The following is a 22,902-nucleotide window of genomic DNA, read 5'->3' on the forward strand; positions in this document are numbered from 1 at the left end:
GGTTTCTAATTCATTGATCTCTGCTTTAATTTTAATTATTTCTCTTCTAATGTGTGGCTTAGGCATCGTTTGTTGCTTTTTCTCTAGTTCTTTAAGGTGTAGAGTTAGTTGGTGAATTCGGGATTTTTCTATTTTTTTGAGTGAGGCTTGGATGGCTCTGCATTTTCCCCTTAGGACCGCCTTTGCAGTATCCCATAGGTTTTGGACCGATGTGTTTTTGTTCTCATTGATTTCCATGAATTGTTTAAGTTCTTCTTTGATTTCTTGGTTGACCCAAACATTCTTGAGCAGAGTGGTCTTTAGCTTCCAAGTGTTTGAATTTCTGCCAAATTTTTTCTTGTGATTGAGTTCCAGTTTTAGAGCATTGTGGTCTGAGAATATGCAGGGAATAATCTCAATCTTTTGGTATCAGTTGAGACCTGATTTGTGACCCAGTATGTGGTCTAGTCTGGAGAAAGTTCCATGTGCGCTCAAGAAGAATGAGTATTCTGTTGTTTTAAGGTGGAAAGTTCTGTATATTTCTATGAGGTCCATCTGGTCCAGTGTATCATTCCAATCTCTTGTTTCCTTGTTGATTTTCTGCTTAGATGATCTGTCCATTGCTGAGAGTGGAGTATTGAGGTCTCCTACAATTAACGTATTGTTATCAGTATGACTATTTTGGTTAACAGTTGGCTTATGTAGATGGCTGCTCCCATGTTGGGGGCATAGATATTTACAATTGTTAGATCTTCTTGCTGGATAGACCCTTTAAGAATGATATAGTGTCCAGGCACCTGGGTGGCTCAGTTGGTTAAGCGACTGCCTTCGGCTCAGGTCATGATCCCAAAGTCCTGGGATCGAGTCCCACATCAGGCTCCCAGCTCGGCGGAGAGCCTGCTTCTCCCTCTGACCCTATCCCCTCTCATGCTGTTTCTCTCTCTCTCTCTCTCAAATAAATAAACAAATAAAATCTAAAAAAAAAAAAGAATGTTATAGTGTCCTTCTGTGTCTCTTATTACAGACTTTAGTTTAAAATCTAATTTGTCTGATATAAGAATTGCTACCCCAGCTTTCTTTTGAGGTCCGCTGGCATGGAAGATGGATCTCCATCCCTTCACTTTCAGTCTGGATGTATCTTTAGGTTCAAAATGAGTCTCTTGTAGACAGCATATGGATGGGTCCTGTCTTTTTATCCAATCTGCAACCCTGTGCCGTTTTATGGGAGCGTTTAGGCCATTCACATTGACAGTGATTATTTCAAAGATATGAATTAATTGTCATCGTGTTGCCTGTGAAGACATTGTTTTTATAGATTGTCCCTGTAAATTTCTGTTGTAGATCACTCTTGGGGTCTTTCTCCTTTTATAGAACCCCCTTAATATTACTTGCAGGGCTGGCTTAGTGGTCACATATACTTTCAGTTTCTGCCGGTCGTGGAAGCTCTGCATCTCTCCATCCATTCTAAATGAAAGCCTTGCCAGATAAAGTATTCTTGGCTGCATGTTCTTCTCATTTAGTACCCTGAATATGTCTTGCCAGGCCTTTCTGGCTTGCCAGGTCTCTGTGGATGGGTCTGACGTTATTCTGATGTTCCTCCCTCTGTACGTAAGGACTCTCTTCCCCCTAACTGCCCTTAAGATGGTTTCCTTGGTTCTGAGATTTGCAAGTTTTACTATTACATGCCGGGGTGTTGGCCTGTTTCCTTGATCTTGGGAGGGGTCCTCTCTGCCTCTAGGACACGAATGTTTGTTTCATTCCCCAGATTAGGGAAGTTCTCAGCTATGATTTGCTCAAATACATCTTCTAGTCCTCTCTCTCTCTCCACTCCCTCCGGGATTCCAATTATTCTGACATTGGAACGCCTCATGGTGTCACTTATTTCTCTGATTCTATTTTCATGGATTCTGAGTTGTTTTTCCCTGGCCTTCTCTTTTCCCTTTTTATCTATTATATTGGCTTCCAGATCGCTTATTCGTTCTTCTGCCTCAGTTACCCTAGCTGTTAGATTATCTAGATTGGATTGGATCTCATTGATAGCATGTTTAAGTTCTGCCAATTCAGCTTTCATTTCTGCCCTTAGAGACTCTATGTTGCTATTAATTGATTTCTCCATTCTAGCCATTGTCTTCACAATTGCTAGCCTGAATTCCATCTCCGACATCTTGGTTATATCTGCATCCATTTGTAAATCTGCAGCATAAGTCATAATCTCTGAGTCTTTTCTGTTTTGGGGGCTCCTCCTCCTAGTCATTCTGTTGATGAGTGTTTGAGGGAATGTATAGAGTCCAAATTATTGACCAGGACCCAAGCAAGATGCACCTCTTTTCTTGGGACCTTAGGGTTGCTGGTCTCTTGTTTTCCCAGCCTATCTTCTGTGGGAGGGGCCTGCCGCACTGTTACACAGGCAACCCTGTTTGGGCAGAGTTGCCCTGCCCCCTGTGGTGGGGGATGGGCTCAGCGGGAATCAGTTTTTGGGGCTTTTGTTCTCTGGCGGCTTTCCCTGGCGGCTTTCTGCATCTCTTCCGCGAGTCAGAGCAGAAGAGGCCGTTTGCAATCCTCTGCCTCAGAGCAGAGAGACCTCAGTCTGTTCTTCAGTGAGCTCTCCAGGCCACACCGTCTCCGTTTCTGTTCGTGCCGCTATAAACTGTAGCATCCTGGGTTTTGCGCCCCATCACAGCGCTCCCAGTCCTGCCTCCAGGTCGGAGCACGGTCTCTGCCCTTTGTGCTTCTAAAACCGCCAGCTGCTCCCAGTTTGCAGGCGCAACTCCACCGCTCCAGGTTTCCATCCTGGGGCCTGCAGTTCACAGGCGTGACCCACCGCTCCAGGTTTCTGTCCCAGGGCTGCCCTAAAGTCCTTTCCCCGCCACTACCGGTCTGCGAGTCTGTGCCCCGTCCGCAGCGCGCAAGACTATCACTCGCCAACGGTGTAGAATCCCCATGGCCAGGCACCCTCCCGCTGCCATTTATCCTCCGATATCTGCCCAAGGAATCACGGTTCCCTGCTTTGTACCTCAAAACCAACCTCCCGTGATATTCTGTTTGTAGAGATCCAGATCTTCTTACATCTCAGGCTGGTTTCGTGGGTGCTCAGAGTGGTCTGGTAGATATCCAGCTCAATTCAGGGGACCAGTTGAAATAGGGTCCCCTACTCCTCTGCCATCTTTCCTTCCCCCTCAGATTCCCAGGGTACTGAGATATTAAGTAGATCTCTCCACTGTGACAGGCCCAGAATGCCATCCTACAGACACTGCTCTTTCCTCAGCACTGCTTAACCTATAGTATTTCTTTTCTGCCTTTAACCCTGTAACAGCTGCTATTTGATAGCCCTCAGTGGTTTCACTGTGCACATGCATGACCTAGCCCTAAGCCATGGACATACAGGGAACCCCTACACAAACTTCTAGGACTTCTTATCTACCCAGCTGCCTCTTCTCTGATGTCACACCACAGCCACTACAGCTGCCCAAATTCTGATCTGATCTCTGCCTTCTCAGATCAGTGGGCCTGCAGTGGTCTGTCTGCTGGGACTGTAGCTCTTGGTGCTATAGTGAGAAAATTGTTCCCAGTCACAGAATTGTGGTGTTTACCTCATGAGTTTCAGTTCTCTCAGGGATTACAGCCCTGTGCTGCTTTATGTCCACTTTCTGAAAATAATTTCCTCATATTATTTGCCCATTTTTTTAATGTTTATGGCATAAGGGCTATTATGCTATTAGTTTCTCCAAAATGACTAGGGATGGAAGTGCACTTGATTTTTAAATCTCAAAATTAATGACTACTGTATTAGCAGATGTAAAGTATTTCCCAAACATTATATAAATTATATATGAAATTATTTCTTATGTAATATATAATATAATTCTGTGTTATATTATAAAAGTTATATATTAATTCATTTGTCACACATTTATTGAGGACTTACTATATATAAGGCACTGTGATAGTTGGAAGAAGGAAAGGTACTAGAATCTTTCTTAAGATATTTGGAAAATAACCCAGCGAATTTCAGATCCAGAGTGGGCTTTCTCATCTAATATCCTCTTTTAAAGATGTTGAAACCTAGATCCAATAAGGTGACATAACTGCCAAGGTCACACAGCTATTAGAAGCAGAAGAGAAAATAGTCTGGCATTTTTTTCCAGTAAATCTGAAATCTCTTTAAACAAAACAAAACACTAAGCATAATGCTTGGAGATTTTCCCCTATATAGAAGATTTGATCAGTGCCAAAGCCTCCATTGAGTCACTAGTGATTTGAGCCAGAAAGGGAAATAAATAACTCTGGAATCCTAAGAACATTTTGTTTGAGTTTCATAGAAAGATTGACTTTAGTGTACGGAGTCACCATAAGTTGGCATTAGTAAACAAGCTTGTTTCTTTGTTAAACTCCACCTCAAGAACAGCTAGGGAAGAGAAAGCTGTGAGTTGCCTGGGTATAATGGTGTTTGTTGGAAAAGAGAGAGATAAAATCAGGACTATCTTAGTAACTCACCCAACCTGATAACTCTATAGTAAGCATGTCCCATTTGCCACCTGAATCATGGAGATATTTTTCAATTTTCCTAAAATCTGCACCTTTTACACATTTCTGAAAGAAGGAGTAAGAATCAGCAGTGACTGTAACCAAACCATCACTCTCTCTTGTTTAATCTTATTACCAGATATTTCACTCTATATTTAGCCAGTCCACAGAAACTTCACTCCAATAAGCTCTATCTAGGGTCTGGCACTAAGAGAATTTGACTAGCAGAGATTTTCCTACCCTTTTTAATATGTCCCTGTATTCAGAGTCCCAGTTACCTGGATCTGGTAATAGGGAAAATTATAATGAAGGGACTTCCCTAGGTAGTCTTCCTTAAAAAGTACAGATCACTTTTGCATTCTGAAATGGCACATGAGGTAATTTGGGTCAAACTGTCCTACTGAGGACAACTAGAAAGGCTGAACAAAATAATCTAAATCTCTTTTCTGAAACTTGAAAAAAAAAATGCCTGACAAAAACAAATATCAATCTTCTCTGGAGAAAGATAACATCATCAAAGTTCTCAAATTATTTTGAAAAACAATTTTACAATAATAAGGTCTAACCCACAATACAAAATTACTAGGCACACAAAGAGACAAGATAGGAATGAAAATGAGTAGCAACTGTGGACAATAGAAATAGGCCCAAAGGGGATCCAGATATTGGAATTATCAGATATAGACTTGAAAATAATTTTATTTTATTCAAAAAGATCAAAGACAAGATTGATAATTTTCCAGAAAACCAGAAGATATGGAAAAGAACCAAATATAAAAAGATATGGAGAATACAATAGCAAATATGAAACATGCAGTGAATGGATTTAGAAAAGATTTAGCACAGCTAAAAACAGAATTATTGAACTATTGAGAGATCAGGGGAAAATATTGAGAAGAATCACAGAGAATCAAAAGAATGGGAAATACAGAAAAGAATGTAAAAGATTAGAGAATAAATGGCTGAATTTCATGAAATTTTTTTTCTACATCTATTGATAGACTCGTGATTTTTTTGGTAAAAAAAAGTACTTTTTAACATGCCACTAAAAGTATAATATAGTGTTTATCTAGATGAGGAGGAGGTACTAGCAGGTGGGGGCATGAGCGGGGCTTCTATAGAGCTGGTGATATTCTATTTCTTGACCTGAGTGAGAGTTATATGGCTTTATTTTGTGATAAATTATACTCTCTAACCTCTTTCTTTTTTGCACTTTTCTGTTTGTATGCTGTATTTCACAATTTTTTTCAAAAAGGCTTAAAGCAAAAGAAAAAGTGCAGGCCCAGGCATCTACATCATTGGCAAGTGCCAAAAGAAGTCTGCTTCCTATTCTGCCTGTAGCAGAAAGATAGAGTTTGTCACCAGTAGGGAGGCAGCATATACAGTGGTGGCAAATCAGGATCCCAATGACTTCCAGTGGATTAGAGTTGTCATGAGAGAGATACCGTTGAGAAAGATGACAAGGCCCCATCTGGGACAGGAGGAAAAGAGGCCATGATGGAAAACAACATCTGCCACAGCACAGGGTCAGAACGTAGTACAGTATATCTACCATTCTTGCCTGGATAGTAGCTAACAGTTAAGGTTTTAAAGTAAACTTGGCTTAGCGTTTAATTCCAGCTCCAGGTGTGTCATGTTGGACAAGTTATCTGTCTTGCCTAACCCTCAGTTCATTTATCTTTATCAAGATCATTGGAGAAATGAAATGATATATGTAAAGCACTTAGCACAGTGCCCAGCAAAGGCTGAGTCCTCAAGAAATGGTAACTGATATTATCATTATTGTTCACTTTGGAACATCTTGTCTCCATTTTGCCTTATTTGTTTTCTTCCAATATCAGGATATTTTAAATACTTTTTTTTCTCTGAGGTTCTCTTTCCAACCCATATTGCAAACACAAAAAATTAATTCAACATGAAGGTTGGTATTTTAACTACTCTTATAGTTTTTAATTTATTAGGCAACAGAGTATTTGCCATCCCTTTCCTAGGACAACAGTCCTCCTTTGGTGTTCATCAAACCACTTGTGAGATGCATAAATTTATTAATATAGAAAGGTTAAATTAAAAAGAAATGGAACCCTCTAATGAATAAAGACATTTTAATAAGAACATGTAAAAAATAATAAAACTTGAGACTGCAGGAAAGCTATCCAGGCAAGAGTTCTTCCTCCTTTAATAGGAAGACTCTTTTCCAATAAGAAAATGCATCAGGCACCCTTGAACCTCAGTGTGATAAACTTCCTCCTTAACCCAAGAGAGAACTACCTGCCTTCCCTTTCTAGACCTATTTTCTTTTGAAAGCCATTAAGCCTGTGAACCATTAAAAGTGTTCATTTCTCCATTGGCCGAATGAAGGCACAAAACATGATCTGTGAGACTTATCACACCTCTGATTTCTAGCCAGGCCAAACTGGTTCATGTGAATCAGAAGTAAGCTTTAGACCAATAGTCACAATCTGATGTTGTTGTTGATGATGGCGGTGGTGGTAATGGTGGTGATGATAGTCACAACCAGAAATGCCAATAGGAGCATTCATTTTTAAATGTCAGTCAGGTATGTCTTTGGAAGATAAGGACCAATTATGATTGGCTAGTGAATTAGAGTCAGAGGACCCTCCTCAGGAGGGGACTACTTTTTTTTTTAAATTTTTATTGTTATGTTAATCCCCATACATTACATCATTAGTTTTAGATGTAGTGTTCCATGATTCATTGTTTGTGCGTAACACCCAGTGCTCCATGCAGAACATGCCCTCTTTAATACCCATCACCAGGCTAACCCATCCTCCCACCCCCCTCCCCTCTAGAACCCTCAATTTGTTTTTCAGAGTCCATCGTCTCTCATGGTTCGTCTCCCCCTCCGATTTCCCCCCCTTCATTCTTCCCCTCCTGCTATCTTCTTCTTTTTTTTCTTAACATATATTGCATTATTTGTTTCAGAGGTACAGATCTGTGATTCAATAGTCTTGCACAATTCACAGCGCTCACCATAGCACATACCCTTCCCAGTGTCTATCACCCAGGCACCCCATCCCTCCTACCCCACCCCCCACTCCAGCAACCCTCTGTTTATTTCCTGAGATTAAGAACTCCTCATGTCAGTGAGGTCATATGATACATGTCTTTCTCTAATTGACTTATTTCGCTCAGCATAACACCCTCCAGTTCTATCCACGTCATTGCAAATGGCAAGATCTCATTCTTTTTGATGGCTGCATAATATTCTGTTGTGTGTGTGTGTATATATATATATATATATATATATATATATATATACATATACCACATCTTCTTTATCCATTCATCTGTCGATGGACATCTTGGCTCTTTCCACAGTTTGGCTATTGTGGACATTGCTGCTATAAACATCGGGGTGCACAAACCCCTTCAGATCCCTACATTTGTATCTTTGGGGTAAATACCCAGCAGTGCAATTGCTGGATCATATGGTAGCTCTATTTTCAACTTTTGGAGGAACCTCCATACTGTTTTCCAGAGTGGTTGCACCAGCTTGCATTCCTACCAACAGTGTAGGAGGGTTCCCCTTTCTCCACATCCCCACCAACATCTGTCATTTCCTGACTTGTTAATTTTAGCCATTCTGACTGGTGTGAGGTGGTATCTCATTGAGGTTTTGATTTGGATTTCCCTGATGCTGAGCGATGCTGAGCACTTTTTCATGTGTCTGTTGGCCATCTAGATGTCTTCTTTGGAAAAATACTTGTTCATGTCTTCTGCCCATTTCTTGATTGGATTATTTGCTCTTTGGGTGTTGTTCTTTATAGATTTTGGATACTAGCCCTTTATCTGATATGTCATTTGCAAATATCTTCTCCCATTCTGTCAGTTGTCTTTGGTTTTGTTGACTGTTTCTTTTGCTGTGCAAAAGCTTTTTATCTTGATGAAGTCCCAATAGTTCATTTTTGCCCTTGCTTCCCTTGCCTTTGGCGATGTTTCTAGGAAGAAGTTGCTGCAGCTGAGGTCGAAGAGGTTGCTGCCTGTGTTCTCCTTTAGGATTTTGATGTACTCCTGTCTCACATTTAGGTCTTTCAACCATTTAGAGTCTATTTGTGTGTGTGGTGTAAGGAGACGGTCCAGTTTCATTCTTCTGCATGTGGCTGTCCAATTTTCCCAACACCATTTGTTGAAGAGACTGTCTTTTTTCCATTGGACATTCTTTCCTGCTTTGTCAAAGATTAATTGACCATAGAGTTGAGGGTCCATTTCTGAGCTCTCTATTCTGTTCCATTGATCTATGTGTCTGTTTTTGTGCCAGTACCATACTGTCTTGATGATGACAGCTTTGTAATAGAGCTGGAAGTCCGGAATTGTGATGCCGCCAGCTTTGCTTTTCTTTTTCAACATTCCTCTGGCTATTCAGGGTCTTTTCTGGTTCCATACAAATTTTAGGATTATTTGTTCCATTTCTTTGAAAAAAGTGGATGGTATTTTGATAGGGATTGCATTAAATGTGTAGATTGCTCTAGGTAGCATTGACATCTTCACAATATTTGTTCTTCCAATCCATGAGCATGGAACGTTTTTCCATTTCTTTGTGTCTTCCTCAATTTTTTTCATGAGTATTTTATAGTTTTCTGAGGAGAGATCCTTTGCCTCTTTGGTTAGATTTATTCCTAGGTATCTTATGCTTTGGGGTGCAATTTTAAATGGAATCGACTCCTTAATTTCTCTTTCTTCTGTCTTGTTGGTGTATAGGAATGCCACTGATTTCTGTGCATTGGTTTTATATCCTGCCACTTGACTGAATTCCTGTATGAGTTCTAGCAGTTTTGGGGTGGAGTCTTTTGGGTTTTCCACATAAAGTATCATATCATCTGCAAACAATGAGAGTTTGACTTCTTCTTTGCTGATTTGGATGCCTTTTATTTCTTTTTGTTGTCTGATTGCTGTGGCTAGGACTTCTAATACTATGTTGACTAGCAGTGGTGATAGTGGACATCCCTGCCACGTTCCTGACCTTAGGGGGAAAGCTCTCAGTTTTTCCCCATTGAGAATGTTATTCGCTGTAGGTTTTTCATAGATGGCTTTTATGATATTGAGGTATGTACCCTCTATCCCTATACTCTGAAGAGTTTTGATCAAGAAAGGATGCTGTACTTTGTCAAATGCTTTTTCTGCATCTATTGAGAGGATCATATGATTCTTGTTCTTTCTTTTGTTACTGTATTGTCTCACATTGATTGATTTGTGGATGTTGAACCAACCTTGCAGCCCAGGGATAAATCAGGAGGGGACATCTTGACTCACAAAACTCAGAAGCTTTCCAAAAAGGTTACTTCCTCCTAATAGAATGGTGATGGTGACACCTTGGCAACTACCCTAAACTCATTGTTCTGTCTGCCCACGTTGTTCCATTTGCCCCACCACATCTACTCTCCACCTTTCTCTACTCTGCTCTCAGGCCTGGGAGAGCTGACCAGATGGAGTACAGCAAAAGGCTGCCTTGCCCTCTGGCTTTCAGTTAGATCCAATCAATAGGGGGCAGAGCAAGAGCTCAGCAGTGTGGAGGAGGGTGAAGTCAGGGTTGTTATGTCCCTAGATCCTTCCCTTTAGGCCATTGGGTTGGCATCATCACATCTCTTTCTCAAGATGGCCTTCCCCACCACTGCTCTCCTTCCCAATCTTGGTAACCACCTGTTTTCTTGCTAGAACCTACTCTTATGATATTTGTAACCTGGTTTCATTTTTTTCTGCAAATAAATTTTGGGTACTCCCAAATGCAGATCATGTAAAAGGGAGTTTGGATCCACCCTCTGTGATGGAACCACTGCAGGTTTCTGAGCAGGGCAGTTTTAGGATGAGTAATGGGCCAGTGCTGCAGAATAGGTTGGAGTGGAAGGGAACTGGAGACAGGGAGCCCAGTGAATCAATCCAGGCAGGAGATGACAAGGATAGCAGTGGCTGCAGTGGGAAGAGGTATGCTATGGGATGAAGAATTGTCTGCAGTTGGTGAAGAAGTAAGCCAGGGTTGAGCCTTGTGGGGGCTGGCTTTAGGGAGAGGGCTATGAGTTCAGGTTTAGGTTTCTTGAGTGTGAGAAGATGGAAGGTAGGACAACCCAGCAGAAATATCTAGTAGGTTTATAGAGTAATATGACTTGAACTTAAAATAGAGGGCAGAGAAAATGTAATTGGAAATTTGGGCTCATCTAATGGTGGTGACTACTGAGTCTTTAGGAGGGAGTGAATGAATTTCCTGAGAAAAACAGAGTTAGACACAGCCACACAAGGAGTGGAAGACTAGCTGAATAAAAGAGCAGAAGGAAGCCTCACCCACTGACACAGCTCACATGTACATTCCTCTCCCACCATTCGTTATGCTCCCACGGTTCTTTGGGCATAATTCTTAGGAACATTGTCACCCACTTCTGCAATTAGCTGTTTCCATGTCTGCCTCTCCATCTAGCTTACAGCTCTTCATGGGCAGCAACTGCATTTTTTGTGTTTGTAATATTCTCCAGACTAAAAGAGACCCAGAAGGGAAGGAGGAGAAGGAAGGCAAAGAACTAACTGCAGAAGTGGAAGAACTACAGGTGTACATCTGTCACAGAGACAAGGGGGGAGAGAATTTCAAAAAGAAAGGAGTAATCGGTGGCATCAAACAGGCCAAGGAAAATAATGCCCATGGCAAAGACATGGGTTGGCCAGTTGGTGACCATAAGTAACCTTTAAAGATGCAAGCTTGGTAAGAGTGGTAATGACACAGTCCCTGCTGTCAGGAGGGAAAATTGATGCCAAGCCATTCCTTCCTGTAATGTTGCAGGATTGAGTCACAATCATCAGAGTCCTTTCAATAACTCTGCTAGATAGCTGTCATTGTTACTGGAAGGAGACACTAGCATACATCACTTCTGCTCCCTGGCAGCACAGTGTAGGTGTATGTCTCCCTGTCTAGAAAAAAAAGAAAAAGAAAAATTGTAGTAAAGAATCCTATAGGACCCTGATATCAATTAGTGTGTGGTATTTTCTATATCCAATGCTGACTTCATGCACTTTACTGATCACATAAATTACCTGACAAGAGTGATGTGACAAGGATCACCCTACTCTGATGAAAATTCAGTAACTGCTTAAGAGCATCTCATACTTCAGCATGGCTGGGTGAGGTTGCTGTGACCCCCCAGGCTGACCAGCATGCTCTATGGCCTTGCTTCCCAAAGTGTGGTCGGTGGAGCAACAGCTTTGGTGTCACCCAGGCCTGGTCAGAAATATAGAACTCAGGCTCCACCCCCACATGGCCTGAATCAGAATCTTCATTTTAGCAGATTCTGTGTTAAATAAATTTTAACCTCTGCACATTCACTGCTTTAGGGTTCGACTGATAGCCTGACCATGCTTACAATAATAATAGCATTTACTATTAGCTACACATTGTTCTGAGTATTTGATGTGAATTGACTTGTTTAGTCCTCACAGCAACTTTATGAGGTAGGTACCATCATCATCCTTACTTTAAAATGAGATCAAATAGCTTATCCAAGGTCACTTGTCTGAGAAGTCGTGGAGCCAGGATTCAACCCGGTCATTTGGTTCCAGGGGTCCCTATGCTTTAACCACTGTACTGCACTGTCTTTTCTCCCCCACCTTCCATGGCAATAAACAGGGTACTTCACAGGTGCTCAGTAGGTTCACAAGTAAGGGATGCACAGTTGTGTGTGGTGGCCTGGAGAAAGGCAACCTTGGCCCTTAGAAGAAGAGCTTTCTACTGTCTGGGTATACCAGTTGCTCTTTGTTAGAGAAGGGGAGCTCCTCTGATAGCATTTCTGCAAGGGCAAACTTAGAGATAAGTAGCTGAAGAAGGAAAGCCTCATTCTAGATTCCCTTCCTGGGAGATGTTGGTATTTTATCCAAACTTCTTCAACGTCTGTGTCCCAGGTCCAAGGTGATTCAGGTCTAGGGGCAGCTTGGGGCTTACTGGGCATGGTAGGAACAATACTCTACTTGAGCACCTGTTTTAATGGAAATATATTCCTTTTATACAGCATCCAGTTCTGAGGTGAGCCTGGTGAGGAAGCTTAGTGACTCTTGTCATTTTCTTTGAATTTGGTTAAAAGATTGTTGGAAAATACAGAAGGCATAACACACTTTGGTGGGACCAACCTCTCAGTTAAGCATCACCCAGCTAATCAGACCTCTGGATTAAGCAGTATGTTTTTCTGCCCACCATTTTTTGAGGAGAGGATAACCAGCTTAAATCAAGGAATTGTTTTTTAAACTCCTGGGTGTGGCCTATAGTGAGGACAGTCCTCACTCCCCCCTCAGACTGGGACATGGGGATATGACTTCTTTACAAATGCCCTGACACATTGCAGGGTCCTGAGTCAACAACAAAACCACCAGTAACTCCATTGGAAAGCACTGACTGCATCAAGAATGGGGTCTGTCCCATCTTAGAACCTTCTCCAGGTTTGAGGTTGGTGGGACATCTCTTTCCATCTAGGCTTCCTGTGTTGGTGGCATGTTATGTGGCGCCACAATCCTCTCTTCAGTTGGATCAAGTCAGTCAAAAGCTTGGTGATGAAGGTGGTCCCCAAAAGAGCCAGCAGAGCAGGACAGGCATACCTCAGAGGCATTTGTAGGTTCAGTTCCAGACCACCACAATAAGGTAAATATTGCAATAAAGTGACCCAAATTAATTTTTTGGTTTCAAATACATATAAAAGTTATGTTTATACCATACTATAGTCTATTAAGTGTGCCTTAACATTATGTCTAAAACATACAATGTACACACTTTAATTAAAAATAGTTTATTGCTAAAAGATGCCAATCATCATTTGAGCTTTCAGCAAGTTGTTGTCTTTTTGCTAGTAAAGGATCTTGCCTCCATGTTGATGGCTGCCGACTGATCAGAGTGGTGGTTGCTGAAGGTGGGATGGCTGTGGCAATTTCTTAAAATAAGATAATGATGAAGTTTGCTGCATTGATTGACTCTTCCTTTCATGAACAATTCCTCTGCAGCTTGTGATACTCTTTGATAGCATTTTCCCCACAGTAGAACCTCTTTCAAAGTTGGAGTCCATCCTCTAAAGCCCTGCTGCTTCTCTGTCAACTAAGTTTGTGGAATATTCTTAGTCTTTTGCTGTCATTTCAGTAGTCTTAATGGCATTTTCACCAGAAGTAAATTCCATTCAAGAAACCACTGTCTTTGCTCATCCGTGAGAAGCAACTCCTCATCTGTTCAAGTTTCATCACAACATTGCAGCCATTCAGTCATATCTTCAGGCTCTACTCCTAGCTCTCTTGCTATTTCCACCATATCTGCAATTACTTCCTCTGAAGTCTTGATCCCCTCAAAGTCAGCAATAAAGGTTGGAATCAACTTCTTCCAAACCTCTTGCTGTGAATCACAGATATTCTTAATGGCATCTAGAATGGTGAATCCTTTCCAGAAAGTTTTCAATTTATTCTTCCCAGATCCATCTGAGGGAGCTGTAGTTTTACAAAATGTATTTCTTAAATTGTAAAACTTGGAAATTGAAATTACTCCTTGACCCACAGGCTGCAGAATAGATGTTCTGTTTGCAGCGTGAAAACAACGTTCATCTCATTGTACATTTCCACTAGAGCTCTTGGGTGACCAGGTACATTATTAGTAAGCAGTCACATTTTGAAAGGAATTTTTTTTTCTGGGCAGTAGGTCTCAACAGTGGGCTTAAAATATTTTAGTAAACCATGCTGTCAACAAATATGTTGTCATCCAAGCTTTGTTTTTCCATTTATAGAGCACAGAGTATATTTAGCATAATTTTTATGGGCCCTAGAATGGTAAATGAGCATTGGTTTAACTTAAAATCACCAGCTGCATTAGCCCCTAACAGGAGTCAACCTGTCCTATGAAGTTTTGAAGCCAGGCATTGACTTCTCCTCTCTAGTTATGAAAGTCTAGAAGATAGCTTCCAATATAAGACTACTTTGTCTACATTGAAAATTTGTTGTTTAGTGTAGTCACCTTCATTAATGATCTTGCCTAGATCTTCTGATAACTTGCTGCAGCTTCTCCATCAGCACTTGCTGCTTCACCTTGCACTTTTATATTATGGAGATGGCTTCTCTCCTTAAACCCCATGAACCAACCTCTGCTAGCTTCAAACTTTTCTTCTGCAGCTTCCTTATCTCTCTCAGCCTTCATAGAAGTGAAGAGACTTAGGGCCTTGCTCTGGATTAGACTTTGGCTTGAAGGAATATAGCTTGTGAGATCTTTCCAGGCCACTAGAACTTTCTTCATATCAGCAATAAGTCTGTTTCCCTTTCTTATCATTCACATGTTCACTGGAATAGCACTTTTAATTTCCTTCAAGAATGTTTCCTTTGCATTTACAACTTGGCTGTTTGGTTTGAGAGGCCTGACTTTCAGCCTGTCTCAGCTTTGGACATGCCTTCCTCTCTAAGCTTAATCATTGCTAGCTTTTGATTTAAAGGGAAAGAGAGAGAGAGAGACATGACTCTTCTTTCACTTAAACACTTAGAGGCCATTCTAGGGTCATTAATTGGCCTAGTTTCAATATTGTTGTGTTTTAGTGGTCAGTTGGTGGAGTAGGCAGAACACACACAACATTTATTAATTAAGTTTGCCATCTTATATGGGTGCGGTTCATGGCACCCCAAAACAATTACAATAATACATCAAAGATCACTGATCACAGATGACCATAACAAACATAACAATAATGAAAACATTTGAAATGTTATGAAAAGTACCAAAATGTGACACAGAGACACAAAGTGAGCAAAATGCTCCTGAGAAAATGGCACAAATAGACTTGCTCCATGCAGGGTTGCCACAAACCTTCAATTTGTGGGAAAAAAAAAAAAAAGGCAGTACCTGCAGAGTGCAATAGAGCAAAGTACAATAAAACAAGGTATGCCTATAGAGCACTGTTGGCCCAATTCCCTGCCTTCCTCCCCTCTCTCTGTGGCTAGGATGAGGATTATTTCCTCAATTTTACGAATGAGGAAGTTGTCAGGAGAGCCTTTCTCACTGTGCTTCCTGAATTGTTTTCTCTGAAAGTGAAAGTGATTTCTGCTTCCCCACACTTCAAACAGAAGCAGTAAACTGGTTTCCCAAATCTCCTTCCAGTAATGTCTTTTAAGAGGCAGAACAAAGCTAAGGGAAAAGCATGAAGCTGACAGATAGGAGAGCCATAGGTCTTTCCTAAGCTCTTCAGGCAACCTTCCTCAGCTGGAACTTACAGACCTCTCTGCCTGGACTTGTCTACCTGCCCACTCACCTGGCAAGGTTCTCTTCCTCTTGGGGAAGCCTTCCTCTACCCTCCCTGCCAAAGGATGTTCCTTGTCATACCTTGTTCTCTTCCCTTAAAGCTCTTAACAAGTTTGTAATTATTTATTGATTGTATGATTGTTTGATTAATGTTTGGCTTCCATTACAAGCTCTGTGAGGGCAATGCCTGCAGACCTCTTATCCACCACTCTATCCCCATCCCCAGCATAACAGGTGGCCCATAAAACATAGCTTAATAAATATCCTTTGAATGACTGAAAATTAAAGTATTAAGTTAGGTGATCCCAAAGTCCTCTTCCTCTTCTGACAAACTTTCAGTCTATCTATGAGAAACTTGTACCTACCACCACCACACTAAACCCAAACCACTCTTCTCCTACTTCAGTGATTCTCATCATTATTTCCTTATCGATTCTACAATCAGGATTTCTTGATCATTTTAATTGCCTTCTGAGTGCTTGGCTGGAACTGCGGAGTCTGAAAAGTTGGGACATGAAATGTACATTCCTAGCCACCAACAAAAAAAAGCTGTAAGTCAATGTGGAACTTCAGTAATGAAATCAGACTAACATTAGCAAAGATCTCCAATTTGGGGGTCTTCAATTATTTCTCCCTTTCCTCCCATTTTACACAGAATGACTTGAAAGTTAAGTTCAAAAGAAGGAGCATGGGAATAGAGTTTACAGGGAAAGAATAGAGCCTGTAGGTCTAGCGCTTGATCAGACAACCCTTCTGCACATTACCTTTCAGCCCCAGTAACTTTTCATTTTCTTTCTTCAGTCTCATGCTCACAAAGTCATTTTCAAATTCCTTCCTGATGTGACCCCTGGGGCCCTGAGGAGAACAATTCATCACGAAAGCAGGGCTTAGTGAAATGCTCTTTTATAACAAAAGTGTGATGTGTCCTCAGCTGAGTATCCATCATGGTGGACCATCTGTAACAGGTGTGGAAGCCTGGGCATTTTCAGGCTAATCTCAACACTGACTTCAGCAAAGATGCCAGGTTTTGCTCTCCATAACTGACTGATGGTTCCTCTTAATCTTTTAAGGAAAAACAGGATGATTATGTACTCAGATCCTCTAAGCCTTTCCTAACCTGGAATTTTCAGATTGGACCCCTAAAGGCATGCAGGCATTTGTCCAGGGCTTAACAGCAACATAAGAGAGAGAAAGGGAAAAGCCATATACACCAACTAAGCTCCATCTCTGTCCTTTTCTTAAATTCAGCATTGGGTGGTGCCACTTCTCAAAGCCCCATCTCCCTGGGAGGTCTGGCAGCCAGGCATTTTGGGAGATTTTCCTTTCACCAAGAGGAGGTCACCTGACATGAACTGCAAATTATCAGACACTGGATTTCTAGATTATATGTTTAATCCCTGTGTGGAACTATATGTTCTAAATTTTCTGGTATAGTTCTCCTATCAAACGTTGTCCCCATAAGTATATGTGTATTTGTCAGATCTCATAACCTGATTTGAGGCTAGGAAAATAGACTCATCCTATTTGTAGGCCTTTACTGATCTTGTGTTCACAGGGTATTTTCCAGCAATCGCTTCACAGGGCTTACCTAGGGCCCATTTGCTTCCGCCAACATGAGCAGCCAGCCCTGAAGAAGGGCCTAGCAATTGCTTATCTGCTGTAAGCGTGGCTTATCTGAGAACACTTGGGTGGAGAAATGTTGATGTGTTTTCCAAATTAGAGCTTGAGCTGGAGGAGCCATTTCTGGGACAGCTGTGAGCCAATTCCAAAGAGAAGATAATAAGCATCCAGGCCTTGAGAGCCAAATACTGTATGATGGACTGGAAAGAAGATATTCTGGCCCCATTCTTTCACACACCAGCCTGACTTCTGCCATCCCAGGCTGGCTGTGAGGAAAGCAGGCAGGAACTAGAAGCCTTTCCTGGACTGGCCTTGGAAACATCTGGGCTCTCCTGGAAGCAGGGACTAGGCTTCCCCACCTTTGCTGCAGATGTTGCAAGCATGTGTTACTGCTTTATAGAGATAGATTTTAGAGACTGGGAGCCATAGTCTAGGTGGCATGGGGAAGCATTTAGCACAACGGCAAAGCCCTTAGGCTCTGGAGCCAGGCCACCTGGCCCTGTACCCCATACCACCACTCACCAGCTGTATTAGTATGGGCAAGTCATTTAACCTCTCTAGGACTCACTTTTCTCACCTGTAAAATACAGTTAATAATAGCACCTACTTCAGGACGCCTGGGTGTTTCAGTCAGTTAAGCATCTGCCTTCAGCTCAGGTCATGATCCCAGGGTCCTGGGATTGAGTCCCCGGTAGGGTTCCTTCCTCAGCAGGGACCCTGCTTCTCCCTCTGCCTGCCCATCCCCCTGCTTGTGCTCTCTCTCCCCCTCTCTCTCTGAAAAATAAATAAAATCTTAAAAAAAAAATAGCACCTACTTCATAGGTTGTTACCAGGAAGAAATGGAATAATCCAAGTAGAGTGTTGAGAGCTGTACCTGACCCAAGGTAATGTCTTCAGAACAGGTTAATGAGGAAATTGGGGGCATTGGTGTGCCCAGGCAAATCTTCACCCCATGGCTGAATGCCCACAAAGCACCTCCTCCAAGAACTTGTTCAGTCAATGCTTGGACACATCTGAGGATGGAGAGCTCACTACTTCTTTTTAATTTTGTATTTAAATTCAATTTAGTTAACAGAGTGTATTATTAATTTCAGGGGTAGAATTTAGTGATTCATCAGCCTTGCACATAACACCCAGTTATAGTTACCCCATCCCCCACCTCCTTCCCCTACGGCAACCCTCAGTTTGTTTCCTAGAGTTAAGAGTCTTTTATGGTTTGTCTCCTTCTCTGATTTCATCTTATTTTATTTTTCCTTCCCTTCCCCTATGTTCTCCTGTTTTGTTTCTTAAATTCCACATATGAGTGAAATCATATGGTATTTGTCTTTCTCTGGCTGACTTATTTCACTTAGCATGATACCCTCTAGTTCCTTCCACATTGTTGCAAATGGCAAGATTTCATTCTTTTTGATGGCTGTGTAATATTCCATTGTGTATATATATCTCACATCTTCTTTATCCATTCATCTGTCCATGGACATCTGGGCTCTTTCCATAATTTGGCTATTCCACTACCTCTTAAAACATCCCACTCCACCTTCAGATAGATCTGGTTTTTTGATAATTTTCATTTCTGTTGAATCTAAATCTTTCCTGGAAACTTCCTAGTTAGTCCCGGTTCCATCCATATGGTTACATCAAACTCATCTAACTCCTTTTCCTCAAAATAGCAGTTTAAATAATGTGGAAGTCGCTGATATCACCCTCCCTGCCTGTGCTTTTCCCATTTCATGAGTCTTATCTTTTCCTGACAATACAACTTCAGTTTCTTCAATAATCTTTAGAAGAAACTGAAGTTGTATTGTCAGATCATTATGGTTTCTGTTTTCTAAGGCAGCCTGTGCTTACAAATGTGATTTAGCTCCATGTGCATTGAGTCACTACTATGTGCTGCGATACAAAGATGAGAAGATGCACTGAGGCTGCAGGGAATGGCATTCTAGACAGGTGGAACAGTGGAGGCATGAAGCTAGAGAACTTCAGACAATTCAGTATATTCTTGGAATGGAAGGTGTAAACTGGAATCAGATGTGATGAAACTACAAAAGGAGGCAGGTGGGTTTTACCTATAGGTGATGAGGGTCATGGAAGGACTTTTCATCAGAGGAGCAACAGGTTCTGGTTTGTGCTTTAGCATGAGCTTTCTAACCACAGCAAGAAGATCAGGCAAAACTGGACATAAAGAAACCATTAACTGAATGAAGAACACCAAGAGGACAAAGAAGAGGAAAACAAGTCATAAACCAAAATGTCCACAATATATGCCAAAGGCTAACAGTGGTTATCTCTGGGTGGTGGAATAAGGGATGATTTCCTTCTTCTTTTTGCTTCCCATGTTTTGTAATTTCTCTGTCATAAGTATTTTCTATTTTCTCTATGATTTTCTATTTTCCCTATAATACATGATTTTTCCTGTTATTTATATAGTAAAAATAATTCATTCCTGTCTGAAGACACTTCAAAATCAAACTGTGTGACTTGATAACCAGTTAGAGGGAAGAGCTTCAGCAAACAGGTTTCTGGCCTGGGTGCTCAGGTGGGTGGTACAGCCTCCTGCTGAGATAGGGACGGGGGAACAGAGCATTACTTCAGAACTCTGATGGCATCCCTGATGGCTGGAAGGAAGCCCACGGGCTGCTGTGGCTTCTTTTTGACTTCTCTGTAGCCCACTCAGTAGTCTCCGCCTGAGTTTGCTGGCCCCTGAAACTCACCTGTCCATTCACATCCTAGCTGAAGGATAAGTAGGAGGGAACCGTGGGAGAGACTTCCAGCCAAGGGAACAGCATGCTTCACAGCCCTGTGGAGGAGGAGGTGCAGGCATACCTCGTTTTATTGCACTTCATATTATTGTGCTTGCAAATGCTGCATCTTTTTTTTTACAAATTGAGAAAAGGACTGCGTCCAGCAAGTCTATCAAGCCATTTTCCCAGCAACATTTGCTCACTTTGTGTTTCTGTGTAATTCTTGGGTAATTCTCACAATATTTCAAACTTTTTTTTATTATTTTATTTGTTATGGTGATCTGTAATCAGTGATTATGACTCACTGAAAGCTCAGATGATGGTTAGCATTGTTTAGCAATAAAGTATTTTTAAATTAAGGTGTGTATGTTGGTTTTTTAGAGATAATGCTCTTGCACACTTTACTCCAGCATCATGTAAACGTAACTTTTACATGCCCTGGGAAAGCAAAACATGCATTTGACTTGCGTTAATGCAGTATTCATTTCATTGCCGTGGTCTCTGAGGTCTGCCAGTATGGGATATTTGAGGCTAAAAGAAAAGCTGTTTTGACCAGGAATGCAGAGAGTGAGGGGCAGGGGATGGGAGTGGACAGAGAAGTAGATAGGGGTCCAGCCCTTGTGCCACACTTTGAAGGGCACGAGAAGGACTCTGGTCTTTAAGAGCAGAACTTCTGGCTGTGGCACAGAGGAGAGGTTCCCATTCTATGTCTCCCACCGCTTTCTCACCACTGCAGGCTATGGCACCGAAGGCCTGATAACAAGGCTCGCTGATGGTCTGGGTGGGCGGGATTGGGAGGCCTTCCTCCCCTTCAGTGAGTAGCACTTAGAGCGCCCCCCCACCCACCCCACGCCAGCAGACACCTCTTAAACTTGCTTTGCAGTTCAGTTTTCAACTTCCTCCATGGCTTCGCATACTTTAGCACTAATGTGTGTACAACTTGCTAATTAATGAAATCATTTGGATCTGAAAACATCTTGTTCTAATGGGAGGCTGCAAAGCACTCTCATTAACTCACAGGTAAAATTATTCCAGCTTTTCTCTTCTTTTAATTTTTTTTCCCTCTCCCCATCTTAGCTTAATAACTGGGGAGAATTCCTCTAATTAGCCTTGTGAAAATCACTCCACCAAATCACAAAACACCAATGGCTGCCTTGGGGCCTGGGGAGAGGGTGACCCAGACTTTGTTTATCCAGTGCAGAGGGAGGGCTGTGGGTGAATATGAAGGTGAAACTCCCAATGCACAGGGCAGTGGAAGGGTGTCCACAGCTGGGTGGATACATCAGGTGGAGACACTAAAAGCACCTTGTGTGGTATGATGCACAGATGCATCAATGAAAACTTGTAACATCCCTTTTAAACAAAGAGAATTCTTGGTGTCATTTATGGTTGAGCTTATAAGTTAAGGGGTCCTATTACACAGCCATCAAAAAAAAATGAAATCTTGCCATTTGCAATGACATGGATGGAACTAGAGGGTATTATGCTAAGTGAAATAAGTCAGTCAGAGAAAGGCAATTATTGTATGATCTCACTGATATGTGGAATTTAAGAAACAAGGCAGAGGATCATAGGGGAAGAGAGGAAAAAATGAAACAAGATGAAACCAGAGAGGGAGACAAACCACAAGAGACTCTTAATCATAGGAAACAAACTGAGGGTTGCTGGAGGGAATGGGGGTGGAGGGATGGGGTAACTGGGTGATGGACATTGGGGAGGGTATGTGTTGTAATGAGCACTGGATATTATATCAGACTTATGAATCACAGACCTGTACCCCTGAAACAAATAATACATTATATGTTAATTGAATTTAAATTAAAAAAAAAAGAATAAAAAATTCTGTTTTACTTACAGTTCCTCCAACTATCCTTATCCTAACACACAATCTTTTCTTGAGACATTCTTAGATGATGAACAATTTGACCAAGAAACTATTTTTAAAGTAAAGTGTAAATAAACATACTGTCATCTCCAAATGCTGTCCGAAGACATCAGGGGAATTTATTCTAGACCTATTAGCCCTGCCTATAACTATAAATTAAACATGTCCTGAAATCTTGAAAAAAAAATTTTTTTAATTAAATTTTTTAAAAAGTAAGAAAAAAAAAGAGAGAAAGCAGGAAAAAAATAAGTTAGGGGGTGCTTTTTCCCATAAGACAGCAGTACAAGCCTACACTTTTGGGGACACTGACAAGACCCATGTGCTAAATAGGATTTTTCATTTACTTTTTTTTCTTGACAGGATCTGGGTACTTTCAGTTTTTATTGTGGTAATGTATCCATATCAAAATTTGCCATTATAACTATCTTAAGTGTATGGTTCAGTGGCACTAAGTATATTCACATTGTGCAACCATCACCACTACCCATCTCCAGAAATTTTTCATCTTCCCAAATGGAAAGTACATACACATTAAACATGAACTCCCTTCATTGGGGTTTTTGAATGGAAGGATGTAATAATCTTCAGATTTGGGCACTGAGGGAAAGGGGCCTGGTCAGAAATCTGTAGGAAGAGAGGTCCACTCACGTAATCTCTGGAGAGAAGGTCCCACAGAGGTCTAACCACTTACATGTATCCTGGGGGTATGAATCAGTTTCAACAAAGGAAGTCCCACCCTCCCAGATGCCTAGCAACCAGATTTGTGTTTTCTAGCAGATGGGTCAGCCATCGGCTCTAGGAATCCCACCTTGAGTGATAAGCAAGTCCTTGCGGGGCTATCTCTAGTCAGTTAACTCTCACTATAGTGAGATGCTGGTCTAGGATAAAAAGATGTTAGGTTGTCTCTAAGA

At 41.5% G+C, this 22,902-nt stretch overlaps 1 protein-coding gene across 12 annotated transcripts in view; it reads left to right on the forward strand.

The window, feature by feature from the left end:
- Positions 1 to 22,902, forward strand: part of CACNA1C (calcium voltage-gated channel subunit alpha1 C) — a 653,963-nt gene that overhangs the window by 408,660 nt on the left and 222,401 nt on the right. The window lies entirely within an intron of this gene.

The sequence above is a fragment of the Mirounga angustirostris genome, unplaced genomic scaffold (genome assembly GCF_029215605.1).
Source record: "Mirounga angustirostris isolate CCGP_5_RB_7025 unplaced genomic scaffold, mMirAng1.0.hap1 SCAF_5, whole genome shotgun sequence".
Classification (NCBI taxonomy): Eukaryota; Metazoa; Chordata; class Mammalia; order Carnivora; family Phocidae; genus Mirounga; species Mirounga angustirostris.